This window comes from Rhinolophus sinicus, chromosome 8 (genome assembly GCF_057876585.1).
Source record: "Rhinolophus sinicus isolate RSI-liver-muscle chromosome 8, RSI-T2T, whole genome shotgun sequence".
Classification (NCBI taxonomy): Eukaryota; Metazoa; Chordata; class Mammalia; order Chiroptera; family Rhinolophidae; genus Rhinolophus; species Rhinolophus sinicus.
This window is the reverse complement of record NC_142508.1, coordinates 1228871-1248384: the sequence shown is the minus strand read 5'-3', so window position 1 is coordinate 1248384 and position 19514 is coordinate 1228871.

Below are 19514 nucleotides of genomic sequence, written 5' to 3'. Positions count from 1 at the left end.
ATAACATTATATAAGTTTCAGGTGTACAAGTCTATAATATTAGGTTGGTGCAAAACTAATTGCAGTTTAAAAGGTTAAAAATAATTGCAAAAACCACTACCACTTTTGCACCAACCTAATACATCGTCCATTTATTGCACTGTGTGTTCACCACCCAGAGTCAGTTCTCCTTCCATCACCATATATGTGGCCCCTGTGCCCTCTTCTACAAGCCCCCTCGCCCCTTATCATCTGGGAACCACCATACTGTTGTCTGTGTTTATGAGTTTTCTTTGTTTGTTGCTGTTTTATATCCCACATCTGCGTGAATCACTTTGTTCTGGGCCTTCTCTGCCTGACTTATTTCGCTTCACATGATGCTCTCAAGGTCCACCCATGTTGTCGCCAACGGCAGCGGCCCAGCTTCCTTACGGCCGAGGAGCATTCCACTGTACTTATGTTCCTCACCTTGGCCGCTGCCTTTTCCCGCCCTGTGTGGTGAGCAAAGCTCCTCTTGTTCATCTTTCGCAAAAAAAATTTCGAGGTTATTCCTGGACCTTTATTTTTCTAATATACCCATTTCTCAAGAGAAGTTCCTGAAAGAACTCTTGCTGGAATTTTTGTTGGCACTACATTGAAATTATTGATTAATTTGGGATGAATTGACATCTTTACAATGTTAAATTGTAGCACCCATGAAAGTAGACTAGCTTTCCATAAATTCAAATCCTTTTTATGATCCATAATAAAGTTTTTAAATTCTCTCATAAAGGTCTTATGAGTTTTTTGTCAGGCTAAGTGCTAGACACTGAACAACTGTGTCACTACTTCAAATGGCCCTTATTTACGTGCTATGATCCAACTATTTGCTGTTGCTGAGAACAAAAACATGACTGAGAAATGGCGGTTAATTCTGAATCCAGAGTCTTTACTAGACTCTCTCAGTTTTAATAATTTATCCATCGATTTTGTTAAGTTTTCTGTATAGACATTTATATCCTACAGAAAATGATAGTTTTTTGTCTCTTCCCTTCATACTTTAATACCATATATCCTTGCTTTTATTTTTCTTGTCCTATTTCTCTGATCAGGACACGTGAAAAATTAACATGGAAAGCAGTCTTCCACGTCTTGAGCCTAACCATAAAGAAATCATCTGAAGTTTCTCCATAAAACACGTTGTTCATTTCTGTTTTACACAGACCTTATAAAGTTAAGAAAATTTCTTTATATTCCTCATTTCTAAGAAGTGTCTTCATGAGTAATTGTTGAACTTCATCAAATGTGTTTTCTTCCTCCACTGAGGTCATCACGTAATTCTTCTCCTTCAGTGCACTGACGTGGAGAATTACAAAGCGAGATTTCCAATGACAAACATTCTCGTTTTCCTGGGATGAGCCATGCTTGGTCTGAGGTATGTTTAATACACTATTGGATGATCTAAACTCCTTTAGAATACTGCACACAGGCACATTAGCGAAGTCCATTTATACAGAGGGTGCCAAAAAAGTGTATACAGATTTTAACAAAGGGAAAAACTGTATTAATTGTAATACTTAATATATACCAATAACAAAACATGAATACAAGTCACATTTGACTTCTGCAGTTACAAGAGGTGCTCAAAGTGGTTACCATCAGCGTCCAGACACTTCTGTTTATGGCAAACTACTGCTTGAGCAACGTTGACCAAAGTGTCCACTTGTAGACATTTTTTTGGCATCCCCGGTATTCCTCATTTCTTCTAAGCTCCCACAAAGAATCCTTGCACTGGTTCCCTCTGCCTCGTCTTCACATACATGTTTCCTTCTGGACATGGCGATCTCAACACACATTCCATCCTCATGGAGGCTTCCCTGGCCACCGCACCCCTCCCAGTCACTTCCCATCACCACATAAAATGGCTACTTATTTGCTTACTCACTAATTGTTGCTCCCTCCCAACAGAAGATGAGAACACAGGCCTTCTCTGCTCTATGTGCGTCCGTATCCCCACTGCCCAGAATACTTTCTGGGACACGACAGACAATCAATAAACATTTAAGTTAATAAGCAGAATGCAGCATAGGAACTCAATGTGCAGACATTTAAGTAGCTTAAAGCATGAATCATGGCAATGGACAAGGGACTTACCCAAAAATCCCTTACATAGGCAACTGGCAGTAACATTCAGGTGTGTGTGTGTGTGAGAGAGAGAGAGAGAGAGAGAGAGAGGCAGAGATGACAGGTCAGGGGTGTCCAAACTGCGGCCCGCGGGCCAACTGCAGCCCGCAATCCATTGTTAATTGGCCCTCAGCAAATTCCAAAAATATATTTAGTTTACTTAAGTAAACCAGGTGAGGCAATACGTACTTCACCTCAAGTGAGTGGCCCGGCTGTTCGTGTATTTTACCGCATATGGCCCTTGGTGAAAAACGTTGAAAAAAGTCTGGACACCCCTGTGATAGATAATGATAGATAGATAGATTAGATAGATATAGATAGATAGATAGATAGATAGATAGATAGATAGATAGATAGATAGATAGATAGATAGATACAGAGAGACCTTGTTTAAAACCCTGTTTCCCCGAAAATAAGACCTAGCCGGACCATCAGCTCGAATGCGTCTTTTGGAGCAAGAATTAATATAAGACCCGGTCTTATATTATATGAGACCATTATATTATAGTAAAATTAGACCCGGTCTTATATTAAATTTTGCTCCAAAGGATGCATTAGAGCTGATGGTCCGGCTTGGTCTTATTTTCGGGGAACGAGGGAATTAGCAAACCACAGGCCTGGGTACAGGTCCCCTAAAGATGCCTGCTTCTGGTATACATCACTAAATCAATCTTGGAGAGTCCTTCTGGAAAGCAGTCCCCAGGACATGTCTCTGAGCCTTCACCCTGCACCCAGCACCCTGACAGCGTGTGTGGACACCGAGTGCCCCCATCTCCAGAAGCTGGAACTTAGTCGGGGACGAGTGTGTATGGCAAACAACTGGCAGAGCAGTGGGGCATAAGAACGGCCAGAAATGTGTGGGGGGAGGAAATCCGGGCTCTGGGCCGGAAGCCACACCTTCTGAAGGGCAGGGCGGTGAGAGGTGACAGGACAGGCAACCTGGCCCAGAGAAACGTATGAACAGCCCACAGTGCGAAATAAACACAGACAGTTCCCTGGGCCTGCAGGAGACCAGTCTGAACGGGCCAGAGGGAGTCTGGGAGAAGTGACAGATGCTGGTTCTGAACCCCCCCAAACACGCCGCAGAAACCATCCTTCACTGAGCGTGTTCCCGCAGGAAGAGGGAGGGGCATCATGGCTGCACAGAGCCATTTTACCTCCAGCTCCAGGTGTTTCTCATGTTGGTCGGTTGTTATCACTGTAGTTTCAGGTTATTTCAGTTTGTTAAGGTGATTTATTTTTAGTGCCTTTCCTAAGCCCATGCAAAGGAGAGAAAGCAGCGTTTCCTCCCCTTGGGTGGGAAAGCCAGAAAAGGGGATTATGAAGTGTCAAGTCTTAACTCAATATGGGACATCCCAGTTATGTTACTCTCCAAAGTGGCTTAAAAATAGCTTTGCATTCAGTCATCCCTGATGTGGGTGCTTTTCCAGAGATGACAAAGGCACCAGTTGCCAGAAGAGCTAAATGTGATCAACTCACCCCGGATTTGGAGGAAGTGGGCAGAAAGCCCCACGCTCTTTCCATAGCCATTGGAGTGTTGCTGAGATGAGTGAGTGAAGTCCGTTATTGACATGCCTGACCTGCCTCACTAAAAATGGAGTGCGTCAGACCGGTGGGAAAGCATCTTGCTGTTCCATGCTTGGTGGGTGTCTCACAGACACCACGGTGAGGCCACAGTGCTGGCAGCCTCTAAAGTACCCACTTCTCTTTCCATCATCCAGGACACTGCATTCCTCCCTACGGCTCAGATTGTGTCGTCTATTTACTCAGCAACAGACGCTGCAGTGTTTGAAGGCAAGAAGGAACTCAAACACAGGCCTGCATTTTTTTTCAGTTCTGCAACTTCTTGGATGCTAGGAATATATCCTTTGTTGGCACAGAGTGAAAACACTGTATCCACGTTCACCCTACGCTTTTCCTCAGTCAGACTTGTAGGTTGTGTGCAGCCGACTTCCTCCCCTCAATGCCGGAAGGACAAGTGAAGGTGGCCATAAGGACAAATGGGACGCAGGCCATGTGGCTCTTCAGGAGGTTGCATTCCTTTTCTGCACCGAGTTTCCTCTCCTCTGCTTTCATACCTAGGGCAGTCTTTTTAATACCCCTCTGTGTTTTCACACCTCTTGCTGTCATCTGGGTAAAAAATCTAATAGTCAAGATCACCCTCATGAACTTCCGTCTTATGGAGACGGCGCCGCTTAAGCTTGCCTCTAAGTGTGGCATTAAATTAGGGCCAAATGCAGGTCTGTGGAGGCCTTGGGCTCCCCAAAATATATTTAATTCATCAAAACATTATTCTTCCAAAAAAATGGGCATAAAGAAGCTCAGTGAGTTCTGATCTTTCTTATGACAGTTACCTCGATTATTTTTTAAACCAATTCTTTCCAAGACCAGACCATGTTTTCTCTTGTGTTGTGACCCTGGTTTTGCTCGGACTAGGTCAGCTGTGTCATGCCCCAGTGCCGGTCGGAAGGTCTCATTCTTCATAATAAACTAAGCGAGAAGCAAACGGCTGTCCCCGTGCTTCTGTCTAACTGAGTCAGGCTCCGTCTGGAGGAGCCATACTCACCTTCAGACTGCGAGTCAGAACTCACTGGATCTGTGAAAACCATTTCGGAAATCTGAAAATGAACGCCCAGTAATCCAGAATCTGTGGGTCTGGAAACACCTTCAGAGGAGCTGAGTTCAAACCTCAGTGAATAAATAAGGTGGAAGAATTTACAACTGTAATCGGCCTTGAAAGCTCCCACGTCACCAGTGGGGCGGTGTGTGAACTGGGTTGGTGTGCATTTGGGGGTCGTGTTGTGCAGCAAAGGGCGTTGCGTCCTGAGCCCACGCCTGCACTGGCTCAGCGGACACACACAGAACATTCTACAAAAGTCACCACTGCACCGAGAAAGCCCCGCCATGGCTGCCACGTTCTCACATCAGCTGCTCTTACATACTTTTGAGGAGATTACACAACGTTGTAAGCTGTGATGACTGTTAGTAACGTAACTGTCCCTGAGTTAGATCAGCAATGCCTACATAGTCCTCGCAGACTATTCCCTTCCCCCAAGTGGATGGTAAAACTGTTTGGCTGAATCTCTGTCACCTGCCCAAGGACCTCGCAGTACCATGGGCAGCCCACTCCATCCCCGGCGCTTTACTGTGACCCACAGTGTATGAGGTCAGCAGCACGAGGGTCTTTCCCGTCACGTTTGTTTGATGACCGTGGGCCGTTAAGAAGATGGACTTGTTTGCAGCCCGTGCCCATGAACATTGGCCCGGCCCTCCCCTCGCTGGCGTGCGGGCGACGTTCACAATTACACTCAGAAATCACTGCGCTCAGTGTCACTGTGCAATCTCTTCACAAATATACAAAAGTAGCTAACGTGAGAATGCGGACGCCATGGCAGGACTTTCTTGGCGCAGCTGGGATTTTGGGTGTGTGTGTGTGTGTGTGTGTGTGTGTGTGTGTGTGCGCGCGTGTGTGTTGACATTTACATGCATAGTGTTTTAAATGCCATGGGAGTGTAATAACAGTGATGACACGACCCAGAGGTTTAAAAGTGGGAACCTTGGGAAGCCTGGAAGGGATTGTCTGCCCAGACAGGAGGACGTGCTGAGTACTGACAGATGTGCAGTCGGAGGTGACAACAGCAGGTCTCCACCCTGGAGAGATGGGATTTGTTTCTGCCCCCTCGCTATTAATACCACAGCGGCTGTGGGGAGTATTTCATACTGTGGAATGAATGGGGGGTGGGGCCAGCAGTGGAAGGACAGCCCAGGACCGCCAGCTCTGACTACAGCCCCCGGGGCCACCTTGGGAAAGACGCATACCCTCTGCCTTGGGTTTTGCACACTCCTAGAGTTGGATCCATCAGAGGCGCCCCGCTCGCGGCAGCAGGCTGTCCTGCGATCTAAATGGGACTGAGAAAGGGCTTTTAACCCGCAGAACACAATAGGGCAGAGGCTGCTGGCTAGGATGAGTCTCTGAGAACTATCCCTTCATTTACAACCATTTACAAATCTGGAGACCTCTGACTTTTGGTTCCTGCTGCCAAGACCACTGTAACACATTCCTGCTTCAGATGTCAAGGTTACGATGAAACCTTCACCAGATTGTGGGTAATTGCACGGCGCTTACATGCAATATATTATTAGCTTACATGGCTTCATGCTCTCGAGTCTGTTTTTAATGGGTATGTATTTCCATGTCACAAAACCACATGGCAATTGGCAGTGAAGGCTGAGACTGGGGCTACATAGTAACGGATAGTTAGACAAGAGGCCAAGGAGTGACCAGAAAACGAAAACTGAACACTACATGGCCCCAGTGAGCCTGAGGGGAGCTGGAGGATGGGTCTCGAAACGCTATTATATCGCCAGAAAAAGGCAAAAGGGATTAGGGCCCTCGAGCAGAGGTAAGCCGTCTCCTCCACGTGTGCACGAGCACATGGACTTAGGAGTTATAATCTTGTATTTTTCAGAGCAAATTCCGTTTTGACTTTGGGCAGGTCCCCTGTAGTGCTAGTCAGGCGCTGACGGAATAGATAAGGCAAAGATGCAGAAGAAGACATGCTTTCTGCCTTCAAGACGTAGGCATGTTAGCTGGAGCGTTTAAGAACAATCCAGTGCGTGCTACCGCCTACAGGCCCAGTGGGAGGATGAAATCACCAAATCTCTGTAGGATAAACTTTAAAAGTTAACTTATGGCAGAAAGTGACGTTAACCAGACCTTTAAGGAATAAAGAAAATGTCGATAGGAGGAGAAGCGTTCTGGAAGAGGACGCTACACACATAAAGACTCGGAGGGGAAAGAAGGCCCTGGTCAGAGGAGGTGGGGCGTCCGGAGCCCTGCTTGCAGGGTGCAGTGGGGAGTGGGGGGGACTGCAGGCCGCGAGGGCAGAGGGACAGAGTGAGGGAGAGAACACGGGAAAGTGGACCTGGGCAGCACACAGACCAGCAACACAAGCAAGCACTAGCTGAGATCTTGGACCCGACTCTGTCGCAGCAGAAGTGAGGGGAGACGATAGACATGACCTTCGGCTGTGAGCTCATAGACCAATATTGTGGTTCTGGGTCCACAATGAGGCATGAGACAGAGCCCCTCCTTCAGGACCTTGGGCCCCACAGAGCCACCAACTTTCCACTTAGGGTTCTGTTTGGTGACCTGGAAATAAAGATGACACACAGATGACACTCAACAGAAAATGTCTGCTCTAAAATGTTAACAGGAAGACTAGGTAGGCCCTGTGTGCCTGTGATTTGAAAGGACTAAAAGCCACCCAAATTATTCTCTGATCTGGAATTTCTAAGGGTGAATAAAGCACCACCCCTGAAAATGCATTTGGTGTTTAGCAAATATTCCCAGGTACGAAGTGGTTGTCAGCCATTAACTAGTTGGCATTGATTTATCTGTCGGACAACTGGAGGTTGGTCAGGAAAAGAAAAGAGGAAGCGAGGGGGAAAGAACTTGGCTTCTGCAAGGCAAGGGAGCTAAGCTTCCTCCTTTGGTGAATTACAGACAAGAACACCCAGAGCCCCACGACAGCATGAGGGGTGATGCTGGCTGTGCCAGCTCCATCTTCTGCTTCTGCCCGAAACCAAACGCTTCTGCCAATGGAGCGCAGATGCACGAGGGCTGCTAGAAAGTGTTCCGAGACCCAAGGTCTTTACCTAGTGTGACTAGGACAGGTGAGGATAGGTGCCGTCCAGGCAGGTGAGGGGCTGGATGGAATCCGGGAGGGCCTCTGGCAGGTATCAAGGTGCGGTTGTAAAGAGACAATTCAGACACTGAAGAATTGAAGTTCAAAGCCAGCGACACAGAGAGAAATCTGAGATACCGAGTTCAAAGTCAACAGCAGCAAGAACGAATTGCCACTGCGTCTATGAGTGTGAGTGTGGGCTCCAGGGAAGGCTCCTCTGCATCGCAGGGTCTGGGTGGAGCTGAGCTGTAGGTGCGGGGCTCCGCTTTGAAGTTAATAGACTTGACTGTGAGGGGCATGGATCACGGGGCAGGCGGGGCCAACAGCAGGAGAGAGCATCAAAGACGCACCCACTTGCTCCCCGTTTGCTCAGGGCGGGGCCTATCTCCAGTTACAGCTGCCATAATCCATTGTGTTCACCACTGTTTGCTTAGGTTTAACGCAGAGTTAAAATTCTGGTTTTGTTTCTCACTTAGAAAAAAAAATGGCTTTGTAAAGGGAGGTTTCTAAATAAAACTTTGAGAACTCTATTCACCCTCAGAGATGACTTCTGGCTTGCAATTTGATCCCTGGCAGGTTACTGTTAGTGTATAGAATTTCCAGGAGACTAGAAGACATTTGAAGGAAATTCTTCCTGCATGTTAACCTGCCCTGGTAACCACGTAAGGCATTCTACCTGCCCAGGGCTGAGCTGAGAGTTGGGACCTTTACTCCTTCCGGAGACTTGGAGGACAGCCTCGTACGCACCAGGCTCTCTGTGGGGGCCGATGGGGCCTGGGGGGTCTAGAACCCACACTCTCCGCCTTCGTGGGCTGGGACTATAGTAAGACCATGTGAAGAATCCTGCCCACGAAGTCTGTAGATTTTCCCTAGCTGATTGAACGTCATCAGACCAATTAAGAAAAGGCAAAAGCTCTGACTAGAACTTTGAGAAGAAATACAATTGGAATAGGGGTCGGCCCCGTGATGAGACAGCCCAGCACTGTTAGGGGGGGGCTTGAGAGCACTTCCCCACAGATTGGTTAAAAAAAAAAAGGTGATGGACTAAGGAGTACAAACTGCCAGTCATAAAATAGTCCCGGGGATGGAAACACAACATAGTGAATATAGTCAACAGTCCTGTAATAACTACGTGTGTTCTCAGGTGGTGTGAGGCTTTGTGGGGGGGTCACTTCTAAGTTATGCAAATGTCTGCTCACTATTCTGTACACTTGAAACTAACATAATATGGAATGGCAACTGTAATTGAAAGTTTTATTTTAAATGAAACTCAACTTGAAAATCGAGGGGAAGAAAGAGCACTTTGCACAGAGATCAACTTGAGATACGGAGGGACGACACAGTTGTAACGTCCATGACATCCTCGGTGTAAGAGCTCACGTGATCAAGGAGCGCTCGCTACTGGCTGGGCGCTGAGAGTATAGGACAGAGAGCCCTGTGGGAGGGGGCGGGAAGCCACTGGGACTAGAGAAGGGAGCGCTTCCATGAGACCCACGGGGGGACCCTGGCCCCCGGGAGCCACTGCTATCCTGGGAAAAGGGAGAAGGGAACAGGCTCAAGGGAACAAAGACGATGAAAGGCGGCGGTGCAGACACGAGGAGAGGTGCAGAGAGCAAGTGTAGTCGTGTGTCCACGTCCAAGCCTTTTTCTAAATGGCTGTGGAGTGACAGCTCCAACACCCCGTACTGTGTCACATAAGGTGCTTCCTGGAAGTCCGCGTTAGGTGGTCAGGATTTGATCGGCAAGGCATAAATTACACCACAGCCCTTCCTAGTCTTGTCCGCAAACCAAGAAGGCTTACGGTACTTGTGTTTGCATCTCCAACCTGGCAGCCCCCACACCCACCTCAACGAAGGGAAACACACTCCCGTGGGCTGCTTCTTGCCTCTTCTCTTTCTCCCACATCCAGCCTCTAACCCATCAGCAAAGCATGCGGTCTGACCTTCCCAGGTCTCCCGGATACGACCCGCGTGGCACCCCCACCACCCTTGCCCTGGCCCAACCGCCACCACCGCCCACCTGGTCCTGTGCGTGTCTGCCCTGGGCCCTGAAGTCTTGTTCCAAAACGAGAAATGACAAGTGCAGGTGAGGATGCAGAGGAACTAGAACCCTGGGCACTGCTGAAGGGCGTGTAGACAGGGCAGCGGCTATGGAAGATGCAGGAACAGTCCCTCAGAATCCCACCCAGGATGAGACAACGGGGAACCATGCCACAGCCCCAGGGGGCCCAACGTGCAGCCAGAACTACAGAGGACGAGCAGGGCCTTTTCACCCACAAGTGGATCGTTTCTGGAGCTCTCTCTTCGAAGACAGAAGGCGATGTGGGAAAGCCGGGATTCTGCTTTCTCGGGCTTCATTCTAAGCTGGGGTGGACAACACAGCAGCTCGCGACCTCCAAAGGGCACAGGTGAGTATCCGGGCAGCCGGAGCAAACCTGGAACTAGACAGCGCGGGCCGAGCTCATGATGGTGCCGGCACAGGAACCAGAAGAAAGAGGAGAACACTTCCTTCCAGTCCTCGATGGAAAACATTGCTCCCAAGTGATTTTCCAAAGGAGAGAAGCTCCTATTACCTGCGTAATTTGATTACATGAGAACATAGGAACTGGCCGGCGCCTCGGGCCGAGCCGGGCTCCCTGCCTGCGGAGACACTGAACCAGACAGAAAGGGGCCGCGGTCCCTCCAGAGCTCAGCCCCATGGCCTGGGACGAGCCGCCACGCACAGCGGCCCTGCTGGCCACCCCGCTTGCTCTTTGGCACCCATGGCTTTGTCCGCGTTTCCGCATCGCCTCCTGGGAGAGGGCTTCCCTCGGCTTAAAGGGGTGCTTCCTTCATTTGCCGTCTCCCCGAAATCCATTTATTTGGGGAGACTAGAATACTACTTAAGACTGTACTAGGGTTTCTAGAATCAACTGTGTGCCCTGTGTGCCTCCCGGCCTCATCCATGGACCTGGATAAGTGGCCATGACTTGGCCGGCCCCTCCAGCCAGCTCTCACACCGACCACCCTTCTCTCCCTTCTCTGCGTCAGCTCAGCTGTGTTAGTGGAGCGGTGGGAACCAGATTCAGCATCATATAAAATCTTTTGATAATTCACTAGCATGATTCATATCTATTCTGACTAAATGCAAAACTAGAAAAAAAGTTCTAACCTAATTAGGAAAACCACTAGCTGTGTAATCCATTATCATGATAAGCTCTAGCCAGCAAAGCCTGAGAAGGTGAACAGAGTGCGTGTTTTCCCTATTTTTATTGTCGCAGCAGAGATCCACAATCCTAGCATTACACCCCAAAGCCGCATTGTGGCAGCTAACTTGTTAGTACAAGGCTTTGACTAGAGTTTCCCATTGAAATGAGTGTTTTTCAAGATTTTGTCACATCATTAATAACTTCATTCAAAGATCACACATCTTTACTTCAAATAAAGCATTCAACCATGCAGCCGGCGTCTTGGTGACCTCACCTACAACCTTTGACAGTTCAGCAGAACTATGAATAATTGCTTATCTCATGTCTTTACTTACAAAATACTGTATATATGTTGCTAATTATCTTTCCACAGCTGCACAAGTCAGGCGTATAAAAAGATGCATCTGCATCTTGAAATTATTTCTCAAGAATACATGTACATAAGTGTATGCACAGAGACACATACGTTTCTGTATATTATTAACTGAACAGCAAAATGATCTGCTCTAACCTTTCCTGCAATAGTCTTACGGAGAGATTCTATACTATTATCTCAAGGCAATGATTTCACATCTAAAGGTCAAATTGTTTGGTTATTTCATTTAAATGCATAACAACTAAAAGATAAGTGACCAATATCTGATCAATTCTGTCAGGCTGTCCCCACGCTACAGAGTGTAGGAAGTGGCTCGTGGGACCTGGAAAGTGTCTGCTCTTCATACCTTCCAACCTGGAATGCATGGAATGCTTGAAGGGGCAAGAGGCAAGGGGATGGCAGGCGTCACTGGCAGCAGAAGAGAAGAATTGCAAAACTCAGCAACAAATGCATATTCTTGTATCTTTTCATATATGCTTTGGTGTTAAACCATTCAATATTTACTCAGCACTTCTTCTATACCTAGCATGTGACCAGTTCATTACATTTCTAAACGTAGAAAAGTCGGCCCAGTCTTGGTATCACGTTTACAGTAGGTGTGAATCCACCCACTGTGTTTGTTCAGTTCTATCAGTTGACTTAACAAACATCATTTAGAAAATGATAAAAAAAATCTTGAACCCACCCACAGTGTCTAGTAGAGCTGGGAAGAACAATGGTGGCCCAGCCAGTATGTGGAGCAAATATCATGCAAAACAGACAAAATTCAGAAAAACCAAAATGAACTGGAATCTGAAATAAACAAGCTTCGACCTACGTAAGACTTCCTCCTGCTTGGCCTGGCGACATTCCTTCAAGAATCCATTAGGAGTTTTTATTTTAGCCTGCTTTTAATAGTCTAGTTTCCGAATTATATAAATCTGATATAAAGTATTTAGTCTCAGAATAAAAAATGATTTTGGTAGAAACATAAATTTGATGCACTTGGATTTCGCTCCTGAGTGTCAGTTACCTTTGAGTTTGTTTACCCCTCTTACCTTCACGTGGGCCAAAGGCGGTGGGGAGGGGAAGCAATGTGGGAGGAAAGAAAGTGACAACTTTGACAATCAAAGCTCTCTTTGTCTCAAGAACAGTAAAGTCAGAGTTCTTTCATTGTCCAGAAATTATCAGTGTTTTTTAAAAAATTACTGGAAGTACAGAAAGCTCATCTTTATAAAAATTATTATACCTTTAGTTTGCTTCCTGCTAAAAGGTCAGAGGGCCTAGATCCAATTAATGGTAAAAATCTACTTCAGTCCACGACATAATTTAGTAGTGACTACATTTTATTATTCCCTACAGTCTCTGAGACAAAAGCTACTCCTGTGTGATGTTATCTAAGCCCATTCATAACAAGAATGATTATATGAACTAAATCCCCATCCATATATATATATATATGAGGAAAAACCTACAGGTTCTCCTATAATGGAATTTCTTTATGACAAATAAACTGTAAGGCACGAGGCACAGATTGAGCCCCACGTTCCAACTGTAAATTCGTGTGAACAATTAAAATGGAACCCTTCGTACCCAGAGGAGAAAACAGAGGCGTCCCGCAGACACCTCTCCTCTGGGAGCAGGGAGCTTCTGTGTCTCTGTTGTTTGTCGCTTAGCAGTGGAAGTGGGTTTCCCCAGCTGGAATGCACGGAATTCCTGAAGTGGAGAGAGGCAAGGGCGAGTCAGGCGCTGACGGCACAAGAGAAGGATTGCAAAACTCAGCAGCAATGGGTCAGCTCTACCGCCCTTCCATGTTAAGAAGGAAACAAAGATAAGGACTTACCCTTGATGGTGAGTCACTCTGATAAAGACGCAGCATTTTTGCTCTGGATGGTCGATTAGAAACTGTTTGCTAAGATGGGGGGCGCCCCATTATACAAAGCTTTCCCTACCGGGGCTTTTAGTGTGATGGGGTCACCCCCACCCTACAGGTCCAAGTGAACCACCAAGTGATTGGAAAAGCCCAAGTGACTGCAACGCTGCATGCAACGCTGGAAACCTGCAGGCCCACGGGAAATGTCCTTGTCATCATGGCCTGACTGCTGTCGCACTGCAACGCGCATATACACGTGCTTAAATGTGCCTCGAGTGGGAGCAGTCTGCGCTAAACAGGGTCTCGGGGTTTCTTTGTGCAGCGCTCTCAGCAAAGGGGACACCTCTCACATGACATCACTAATGTGACCCAACACAAAAGCCATTTCACAGCCCGTGACTCAACAGACAAAGTGATGACAGAAGACGCCGGGGCCTGCCCAGTAGCTCCAGGCAAGTCAGCAGGGGCCCTGCACAGCCCCACTCAACTGCCACCCCTTCCACGAGCCCCCCGGGCAACCCCGAATACCCCTGGACATCCTTCCTTGAAATCCCAAGCTCTTACTGCTCAGGTCACTCGTGTGCAGCCCTGCTGTGCTCTGCCTTCCACAGCTCAGTCCTGGTCTCGCCTTCTTAGACGGAAGGGCCCCCAGGTGAGAGGACCACATCCTCGCTGATTCTGTTCTCCGCCAGTGAGTAAGACCACGACACCTAAATTGAAGTCCATGATCTTTGTCATCCTGAGGTCGCAAGATCGCGCGCATTTGAACTGGAAATCAGCCCAGCGAGACATTTCTTTGTGAGTCCTTGACACCTGGGTTCAGTGATGAGCGACAGAGCAAGGCAGTGGGACAGCAGAGCGGGGAGGAGGGATTGAAACGTGCAGCGGTGCTTCTATCTTTGCTGCAAACTTAAGAAAACACCGCCGAGAGCACTACAAACATAAGATGGACAAATTCCTCCTTTGCAACATGGGGCCACTTCTTTCTTCTCTCCTTTACCTCTGCACTTAACTGAGAAAAAGTCAGCCCTCTTTGGCCATCACTCATCACTTCCTGTCCCATGGAGCCAGGACAAGCCATTTGGCTCTCCCTGTCAGAAGCTTTACAAACCAATACCCGTGTCCTCAAAGGCCTGAGAAAAAGGATAAAGCAGAAAAGCAGCTGAAAGCTGATTTGGGGTCCCATTCCAGGAGCTGCTCTCACCTGACACGTGGGAACTGAGTGCAGCCTCTTCCAGGTGTTTGTTTTTTGTCCCATCAAGTAGCTTGTGATCTGCTTATAAACGAAGGGAGCTGCCATTAGGTTCCTACTATGTGCCAAGAAGTACTCCCAGATCTTCACATGTCTTTTCAGATGAAATGAAGGGACTGGGGGATGCCCAAGGTCACAGAGAGGGCAAGCAGCACAGCTTGGCAGCATTCCTAGGGAAGGACTGTGCAATACGGTAGAGGACCCATCCCAGAACAAACACAGGACCCACGTAATCAGTCCCTGTGGAACGAGTGATTGGGTCGATAAATGTCAAATAATATACTAAAGGACTTGTTTCCCTTCCCAGACTATGGAAAACGTAGGCCTTACCCACTGTGATGGGGGGAGACGGGGCAGCACATAGTAGGACTCTAAGGCTTTGTCACGTTAGATACACGGCCTGTATGTGAACAGAGCTGCTACCCAAGTGCATTTACATGACAGTCCCACATGCAAGCCCATCACCGCTGCATCGGACTTGGCTTTTCTTGACTATTAATCCCAGCGGTTGCCTTCAATTTCAAAAGTATTAATATTAACCCTACCCTTAACCAACCTGGGGCAAGAGGATGGGTGCAGGGCATTCTGGAAACATTTCCCTACGTCCAGTGGTGCGAAGAGTTGAGAGGGAAATAGAAAGAGAACTAGAAAGGCTCCCAAGAAGGTCTCCGCTCCTTCTGTTTCTTCAGGGTGTTAAAGTCGAGGGAAGAGGGAAGCCCCGGAGACAAGACACACTCATCCCCATCCGCACCCTCTTTGCAAAGCCCGTCATGTCCCGTCCATCCTACTTCCACAATCTGTCTCCCCTCTGGCCGGTCCATGCCCTTGCTCGCCCTAGTTCAGCCCTCCCACACCTCAGGCGTCAGTTCATGCCTCCTTCCTGCTTACTGACTCCTGCACCCCCACGGCCTGGGACGATGCCCGACGCATAGTAGGTGCTCACTAAGTATTCTCTGCATGAACGGCCGAGCGCAGGAAACTGCCTCCTGGTTCTGATCGCTTCTCTTTGCCATTGCGTCCTGCACTCGGCTGCAGAACCCTCTTCCTAAAGCACTATTCTGTGAAAAGCTGAGGGGTGAGAAATATTCTTGTCTGGAGAAGAAAAAGCACTTCTTAATCTCAAAATATATGTTCCGCAGGAGGAATATTTTTATGAAAATAAAGGCTAACCTGAAAGAATGTACATTGGAAGCTGTAATTTCAACAGTGGAATTTACCTTACTCGTTTGAAGCATCAGCGGTACATATTATTCTGCATTAGCTACAGTGATAAATAGTGTTTTAAGATTCAAATACATCAATTACAGTGTTCCTGGATATTCAGATGTCTTTTCCTGTTCCATTTTTTCCATAGTTCCTCTCAGACTTCAAACCAATGCACCAAAAGTATTTTCCATTAATTGTAAACTCAAAGTAGCCATTTGTAGTTCTAATATTCTTCTGGAAACAAGGAAAACCAAATTTGCCTTTAGCAAAATGTAGTTATCATACTAAATAACATATGATTTTATTATCTCTCCGGATAAAAACAATACTGGTAAGGTTAGAGGTAAAGGTAAGTACAAATCTTAAGCATATTTTCTGAACTGATTTGTCACTGAGAGCGAAAGTCCACTAGCAATCCAGTCCTTAGCATCAAACATTATCCTTTGCACCTGTTACGCTAGTGAAATAAGTCACTACCACTTTAGTATAAGCTATTCTTACTGAATCACTTTTCTACAGTGAGAGGGAAGGAGAGAACGAAAATAAGACAAGGTGGTGGGGCACAGGCATCCCAGCTCTGCCTGGGACAGCCTCTGTGCAAAGTTGCTTCCCCCACCTCCCTTGAAAATCCAGATTTGGGAGGGAAGAGAGTCTTTCTTCTGTAACAACTGATGAGAATGGAGACTAGAAACCACGTTAAATACAGTCTCTGATTCTCTTATCCACAGTTTGAAACACTAAGCAAAATCCAGTGAACCGAGAATACCAGCAGCTATAATTCCGGAATTCATTTTAAAAATAATAAATTAATGTTTTAAGAACCTGCAACATGGCGCCATCTGGTGCCTGCACAGAGAAAGACCGTTCAGTGGGACACGTCCTCATTCCCTTTATTAGCTGAAGTGATGAAAATTTTAAAAACACAACAGTCGTCTTTCATCACATTAAATCCTAAAGTGCTACTAAAAACAAATACGTTCTGAAAATAAACTTGGAAATTATTCATAGTTAAGCCAACAATGATCTTACTTTGAGAGGGAATAATGTTAAGTTCTGCTGATATCAACACCAAGTTCTTGCGACATATTAACTTCTACCAGTAACTCTTTCTGTGTGTGTGTATTTTTAAGCAATAGAAGCATTTTCCAAGTGGAGATGTTAGTGACATTTCTTTGTCATCGAAATGCATAGCACGGATTGGAGCTTTCTCAATCAAACACTGTTCCTGAGAGAACAGGGTACCACTCCTCCTAAAGGGTAAATTTAAAGTCAGAGAACCAATATTGACTTGGAAATTCAAAATAATTAGGGAAATAAAAGTGCAAAGATCACCGAGTCGAGTTTCCTTCAACTTCCCAAGATACAAGCACCTTTCCTAGCTGTATCTCTGTGGAAGTGAGCATGAGTAGAGAGTCCTCCCTGCAGGTTCCACCTCACGGTCATCCCGGCTCCGTCCGAACATTCGTCAGACCACTCCCGCCCAGCCCAGCCAACTCCATCACTGACAGTGACTCGCTGCATTTCCAAACCGTGGTTCAGCACAGAAGGTTTTGGTTGGCTGGCTTCAACCTCATTTCTATCTTTCCTTGACTTCAATCTACCATACAAACAACTGCCAAGGTAACTTTCCACATTATTGTGCTCGTGGGAAAATATCTACCCACCATCTTGTTCTGTTTCTCTCAACAGTTCACCCAACATTCTCCACACAAACCCAGTATGTCAGTCAGGCTGGCCCAAGAGGTGGCTTCCACACACTTAAACATTCTCACCTAAACACACTTGCTTCTCATGTCCTTCCTTTCCAGGATATTCTGTCCCCTCCTCTCTGACAATCTAATGCTCCAGGTTACTGTTTAAGTCTCATTTCTTCCACAAACACGTCTGAAATGTGTCCACATTGTGTTTATCTCCCACTTTCCTGCATGTGTGGCGTAGCCTTCCATACCACCCACTTGGGAATTTCTATAGAGTTTATATTTTCATTTTTATTTTTTGCATTACATGTCATTTTCCCAACTGGATGATTAAGCTCTTTCAATATACGAGCTATTTTATAGACATATAAACGAAATGTTTTATACAATGTCCAACAACAATATTTATTGACAGTTGCTGCATAATTAATATGTTCTCAGTGGTTTACATAAAACTCTGTAGGGAAACGTTATTCCCTTCGTTTTAACAATGAGGCAACTGAGGCACAGAAGGAAAGCCACCTGGCTAGAAGACAACAGAACTGCAATTCAAACCCAGGTCTGTCTGCAATTCGACCTGTGCCTTCAGCTGTTACACTGAACTGCTCCTGAAGAACGTGCTCAACACACAGTGTAAACGGGGATGGAGATGCGACCTCATGTCCGACCTTGGAAGTCTACTGGTGGACAAAGCCCTCCGAGCAGGCCGCACTGCATGCGTGCTGTGGTCTTTGGTCCCTCCACACGCACAGGTGGGCAGCATGGTGTTAGGGGAGAACCACCGCATCTGAAGTCTGCACAACTCAGCTGCAACCACTGCAATCGCTCACTGCTCCTCTGACCGCAGGCAACTGCCTGCATGTCCCCAAACCTTGGCTTTCTCATTCTTAGAAGGGAGCCAAGGAGACCTACTTTGCAAGGTTGCTGTGAGCATCAGGAAAAATACATACAAGGTATGTGGAAATATTTCATGTATTAAGGAATGTATCAAAGGCATCCAGTAAAGGGTGGTTATCTGTAGACCAGTATAGCAGGTCTGGTGTCTTCGTGGACGCTATAAATCGACACAGATGGCAGTATCAGCTCTTTGACATGGCACAATGGGCACCTATCAGTCACTGCCCGCCCTCCCTTCCAAGACCAGCTGTCTCTAGAGGAAAATAAAATTGCTGCGCCGTGCCCCGGAAACGCTGCCCCGTGGCTTAGAGCACTTGCCCTGTCTTCTCTGTGAAATGTGTCTCATCTTCCCTTTCTAGAAATTTAACGAATCCACAAACAGAGTAGATACTCAATTACTGCTTTCTGATCTTAATTATAAATCAATCTGGAAATTGATCTTTTGAAGCTGTTTTGTCCAATTCTGATTTCTTCCAAAAGTTACAGGATGAGTGTGAGAACTTCCTCTGAGAATGCAAATGAGGATGAAACAAAAGGAGAAGAAAATCTCGCATCTGGTGGTGACCCTTTAGATGATGAATTCATAGATTTTAGATGTTAGAGTGGAAAAAGATGTAAGGAGCTCTCCAAACTAACGAGTAAGGAGCTCTCCAAACTCACTGAGCTCTCCAACTAACGGGAGCTCAGCGCTCGCCCACATTCCCACAGGCCAGTGCTTAGGCTCCTTGGTCCTTGGGTGCAGGTGACTTCAGGAGGATGTGGAGAAACTGGTGCCCTCGTACACTGCTTATGGGGACATAAAATGGTGCCGCTACTGTGGAAAAGTCTGTGGTTCCTTAAAAAGTTAAATATAGAATTACCAAATGACCCAGCAATTCCATACCTAGGTATCGACCCCAAAGCAGTGAAAGCAAGGACTCAAACAAATGCGTGTGCACATATGCTCACAGCAGCATTCTTCACAGTAGCCAAAGCGTAGAAAGAACCCAAATGTCCACCCACAGATGACATTATATGAATGTGGTCCATCCAAACAGTGGAATATTATTCAGTCATAAAGAGAACTGCTGTACTAACACACACTGCAACACGGATGAATCTTGAAAATACTGTGCTCAGTGAAAGCTGCCAGGCACAGAAAGTCACTTATTGTATGATTTCATTTGTACAGAATGTCCAGAGTAGGCAAATCTACAGAGACCGAATACAGATTAGCGG